Source organism: Oryx dammah, unplaced genomic scaffold, assembly GCF_014754425.2.
Source record: "Oryx dammah isolate SB20612 unplaced genomic scaffold, SCBI_Odam_1.1 HiC_scaffold_28, whole genome shotgun sequence".
In the NCBI taxonomy this organism is placed as follows: domain Eukaryota; kingdom Metazoa; phylum Chordata; class Mammalia; order Artiodactyla; family Bovidae; genus Oryx; species Oryx dammah.
Window position 1 is genome coordinate 42,974,421 of NW_024070212.1, and position 6,046 is coordinate 42,980,466.

The window sequence follows — 6,046 nt, forward strand, 5'->3', positions numbered from 1 at the left end:
GAGTAGTGATATCTGTTAAAGTACTGTGTATTAATTTTGGATTTTACTGCCAAATTAGAGTCCTTTTCAATAGACTATTGGAGTAGGAAATGGCAACCCACTCCAGTATTCTGGCCTGGAAAATCCCACGGACAGAAGGCCTGCTGGGACACAACTTAAAAAAAAAAACTTAAAAAGTGGGACACAACTTAGCGACTAAACCAACCACAAAGATAAATTTAGAAATTCTTTATTTTACATTTATTTTTTCTTAAAATTCAGGATGGGCCTGGGTGCCTTGGAGCCCCTGTCATTAGGCCACAGCCCAGAGTCTCCAGTCATGCGTGAGGCAAGATGTTGAGACTCAGCTTGGGAAACTAGGACATTCAAACCAGACAATTACAAGATGCTGTCACAAATGTGGAAAAGCATTTTGGGGAGCTGTGCCAAATCTCTGCTGCTTATGTGCAGAAAACTGCCAGACTGTGACACAAAGCAGAACTCCTGGTGAATGATATCAATGTGTATGTCTCTACAGAGACCCCAAATTTAAAGAGCGTTCTGAAAAACTTTGCTGATGAGTTTGCTAGACTTCAGGATTATTGACAGGCAGAAGTTGAAAGACTTGAAGTCAAAGTATTAGTTGAACCTTTGAAAGCTTATGGAACCATTGTAAAAATAAAATAAGATGACTCAAAGCAATATTAACAGCAAGGAATCAAGAAGCTAAACAGTTAACTCAGTTAGAAAGAACACATCAGAGAAACCCATCTGATTGACATGTTATTTCACAGGCAGAAACTGAATTACGAAGAGCTACAGTGGATGCTATCTGAACAACTCATCATCTGGAGGAAACTACTGACAATTTTCAAAAGCAGAAAATAAAGGATATAAAGACTATATTTTCAGAATCTATCACTATTGAAATGTTATTTCACAGTGAAGCTGTAGAGGTCTACACTGCTATCTACCAAAATAAACAAAAGACTAATGAAGGCCTGGAGGTTTTCCGAAATTCTCTGTATCCACCAGATGATTTACCTTGCTTAGATATTGTAAGAGCAAATCGGAGGCATCTCTTCAGAAATCCCTGTCAGCTAAGTGTTTTTCTGGAACAGGACAGGCATCTACCTGTCGACTAAGAAATGACAGACAAGCCAAGATGATTGATGAAGAGGAGGAAGACAGACATTACAGAAGAAAAAATTAAATTTCTTAAGGAAACTTTGCATTTCCATTTTCTGTCTTAAATAACTGGGAAGCCAGATCTATTAAAACAGTAAAACTTTATACTGGTTTGATATGTGAAACCTCAAAAATGAAATCCTACTGGAAATGGAGAAATTATTAAAGGAAATTTATGCTGACCAATGAAAATATAAATAAATAAAAAATAAAATTCAGGATGTTTCTATGTAAACTTAACTTTAGAAGAATATACAGGCTAAAACAATAGGGATATTTTATAATAAAGAAAACATAATTTTTGTGTAGATAAAGCATACCAACTTACAGAACTTCATATCAAATGCTCAGACTGTACCTATAGGTAAAATCACTTTAACTGCTTTGCCTGGGTTGATTGCTTGGTTGCTTCAAACTCCCTAGCAATTCAGTTAAATTGGTTAGACCATTATATAATATGAAACTGACAGGTTGTTTCACTGAAATGACTCACGAAGTCAATCAAAAGTTGAACTGGTTGTATATGGAGTCATAGACAATCTGGGAACAAACTTGTGTAGAGTGCTGTGGGGTTTGGAGAGCACTGAAAAAACACCTGTGAATCCCTTCTTTTCTTCTAATGTTTTTATCAAAGGATTTTGAAGATACAGTATTTAAGCTCCTTAGAGCTAAAGTGTCTTTGGTATTTGAAGAAATAATCTGTGATTGCAAATAGTCTATGAAATGCATTTTTGCAACACAGTATCAAGTGAGGAAATCACATTTAAAACTTAGAATAACAACCCCCTGTTGGTATCATGAATAGAACACTCATATTAACTAAATAAAACAAACACCAGTAGGAAAGTGGTCTGCTGCTGCTGCTAAGCCGCTTAAGTCGTGTCTGACTCTTTGTGACCCCGTAGACGGCAGCCCACCAGGCTCTTCTGTCCCTGAGATTCTCCAGGCAAGAATACTAGAGTGCGTTGCCATTTCCTTCTCCAATGTATGCATGCATGCTAAGTCACTTCAGCTGTGTCCGACCCTATGTGACCCCATGGACAGCAGCCCACCAGGCTCCTCTGTCCACAGGATTCTCCAGGCAAGAATACTGGAGTGGGTTGCCATTTCCTTCTCCAATAGGAAAGTGGTCTAATATTTACCAAAGGACCATGGCAAAGCTGGAGTAGAAATCTTGAATGGCATTCGATAAATAGGTTAGTACATGTATGCTGGATTTACAAAGTATATCTTGGCACTTCTTGCCATTGAAAGGTCAGTAAGCACAATAGTACTCATAGGCCTGCTTCAAACTTCTTCTTAATAGTCAGAATTGAGGTTTTTGCTTAGACTGTCATTTTGTACATTAAGAGACTTTGAAAAAGACTAACTTGGAAGAATAGCACAGTTTCTCTAAAATCTTGTAGTTTAGAGTGGTACTGATAATTGTACCTTCCCTATCCCCATTTCCCTCCTAACTTCATTTTTTTCATTAAGAAAAAAACACAGGCTGAACTGAGTATTAGAAAGGAAGCAACATGGTCTAAGATGGGAGCTGGGTTAAAATAAGACAAAACTACTGGGTTGGTCAAAATGTTCATTTGGGTTTTTCCATAAGATCTTAAAGAAAAACCCCAATGAATATTTTCAATTATTGGAAATATTCCAACCCAATACAATCTAAATGCCATGTTTCATAGTTTCACATAATTTGAGTTTAACATTCAGCTAACACATTCCCTAACTGTACATATGTTTTAGGAAGTGAAGAAACTTCACACAGCTACAAGATAAAAGCCTATCCAAGCACATCTATTGTAAGTTAGTTCTCAGTCCTACCTGGTAGATCACCAAATTCAGTTCAGTTCAGTCGCTCAGTCATCTCTGACTCTTTGAAACCCCATGAACCACAGCACGCCAGGCCTCCCTGTCCATCACCAACTCCTGGAGTCCACCCAAACCCATGTCCATTGAGTCGGTGATGCCATCCAACCATCTCATCCTCTGTTGTCCCCTTCTCCTCCTGCCTTCAATCTTTCCCAGCATCAGGGTCTTTTCAAATGAGTCAGCTCTTCCCATCAGGTGGCCAAAGTACTGGAGTTTCAGCTTCAACATCAGTCCTTCCAATGAACACCCAGGACTGATCTCCTTTAGGATGGACTGGTTGGATCACCAAACTGGTTGACTTGAAATTTCCTCCTCCCTTATTTCTTCTCAGCCTTTTGGCTGAGATCACAGACAGTAAAGCGTCTGTCTATGATGTGGGAGACTTGGGTTCGATCCCTGGGTTGGGAAGATTCCTTGGAGAAGGAAATGGCAATCCACTCCACTACTATTGCCTGGAAAATCCCATGAACAGAGGAGCCTGGTAGGCTACAGTCCATGGAGTCGCAAAGAGTTGGACACGACTGAGCGACTTCACATTCATGTTCCACTCAGCAGGGTTTCTAAAGGGGAAAGATCCTGGCTATGGCCGGCAGCAGTGCCTCTTCCTCCTACTGCCTGACACCCTCATCCTTTTCTAAGGCATTTAGCTGGAGAATGCCAAGGCTCCCCACCACTGTAGACCCTATGCTTCAGGGAAATGCTGAGTAACTTGTGCTTATCAAAAACAAAGACCTGGAGTTCTCTATAGGGAAGGCACTTTAGAGGAGGGGGCTTCTCTGGTGGCTCAGATGATAAAAAATCTGCCTGCAATGCACGAGACCTGGGTTCTTTCCCTGGGTGGGGAAGATCTGCTGGAGAAAGGAATGGCTATCCACTTCAGTACTGTTGCCTAGAGAATTCCATGGACAGAGGAGTCTGGAGGGCTATAGTCCATGGGATTGCAAAAGTCAGACATGACTGAGACAGTAACACTAAGAGCACAGACTTTGGTGTGAATCATACTGATTGCTATGTGAGATAATACACAGATTTCAATTTTCCGCTTATTTAAAAGTAATTATAATAATTGCTTTGGTCTCATCAAGTAAAGACTTTAATGTGTGTAAATTTATTGACACATTAACATTTTTATCCATTATTGAAAATATTATCCATTGTTACTAATAAAATCAAACAGGGTTACCTAACCTTAATGTTGGTTTTTTTTTTTTTCTGAAAGAGGACTGTGATCTTATAGCCTTTGATTTAACTCAAGATTCACAATGGAAAAAAAAAAAAAAACCAGAATAGATTATAGCCAACAAATTTGTTGAGGCAACCAGGCTTCCAAGGATCAAGTATACAGTATTTAAAACACATCATTTCAGAATCAATATTATATTGTTATCAAAGTTCTGTATCAGACTTATTGGGGCCATAACCCAAAAGAATTATGGGCTTGAAAAATAGCAGTGATGGAGCTCTGCAGCCTGTATGCTGGCGAGGGCAGTGACCCATAAACATCTGGAGTTAGTGGATGACTTTCTCCACATCTTCACCCTCTGTACAGCGTTCTGTTTGATTGTTTCAACCATATTGGATTCAAAAGACTGAGAGCCATATGTCTAGTTGATAACAGCTCTTGAAAGTGCAACCTAGCAGTTGAGTCAAGAAAAGTTGAGTGGTAAGAGAGAAGAATCTGATAATCATCGAATCAAACAATGTCCAGTGTCTTTGCTTCCTGTACTGAAACCAGAGAAATATTGTTGGAATAGTATATCAATAAATTATTTTCCTTTCATGTATTTTAAAAGATCTTTTGATGAATGAATTATTAAATTCCTGAATGAAGGTAAGGAAGGTGGTTGGAACAAAGTTATTCTTCTCTGTAAGATTTGTTTGGACATACTGCAAAATGAATGGCTCTCAGCCTTCAGAAAGTGTGTTCTTCCCCCATGGTGTGCCTCCCCTTTGCTGCAATGCCACATGTGACGCAAAACACAATTAGCCTTTCAGTTAGACTTTGCATTTTTCTGATCTTCTAACAACTGGGTGTCAGATATCTCAATGTATTACCACCCACTCACAACAAGATTATACATTAGAGTCTGTGCTATCTACTTTTATGAAATATTTCTGAAAGCTAAAAGGAATAAATTAACTCTACCAAATTTGTAATAATGTTTCTTTCTCTGATTGTTAATATTTCCATGACTGTACTGTATTTTTTAATTGAAGTAACATTGACCTAGAACATTATGTAGGTTTTCATTTTAATGTGTATACACACACACACACGTGAAAGTGAAGTTGCTCGATCATGTCCAACTCTTTGCAACCCCCTGGACTGTAGCCTACCAGGCTCCTCTGTCCATGGCATTTTCCAGGCAAGAGTATTGGAGAGGACTGCGTTTCCTTCTCCAGAGGATCTTCCCAACCCAGGGATCGGATCGAACCTGGGTCTCCTGCATTGCAGACAGACACTTCACCATCTGAGCCACCAGGGTAGCCTATATATATACATGCTCACCACCCAAAATTTAGTTTTCATCGGTCATCATATAGTTGAATTCCTTTACCGATTTACTAGTGGTTACTTTTTGGTAACCACTACACTGTTCTCTGTATCTACTTATTTGTTTTCATTTGGTTTATTCATTTCTTTTGTTTTTATTTGCTTATTATTTTTCATATTCTACTTATGAGTGAAATCATACAGCAATTGTTTTTCTCCATTTATTTCACATGATATAATACCCTCAAGATCCATCCATGTTGTGACAAATGGCATGATTTCCTCTTTTTTATGGTAAAATATATATACCTATATAACACCACCTTTATCCATTCATCCCATAATGGGGAATTTAAATTGTTTCCATATCTTGATATCAATAAATACTGCCTCAATGAACATGGGGGTGCAAATATCTTTTTTGATTACTGTTTTCATATTCTTTGAAAACATATTCTTTCATATTCATTTTTCATATCCATAAATATCCCAGAAATGGGGTAGGTGAATCATATGGTG

The 6,046-nt window shown here is 38.4% G+C and overlaps 1 pseudogene; it reads left to right on the plus strand.

Annotated features, from left to right (window-relative positions):
- The first annotated feature begins 333 nt into the window (after positions 1-333).
- LOC120856532 lies at positions 334-1,232 on the plus strand (annotated as a pseudogene).
- Positions 1,233-6,046: the final 4,814 nt, after the last annotated feature.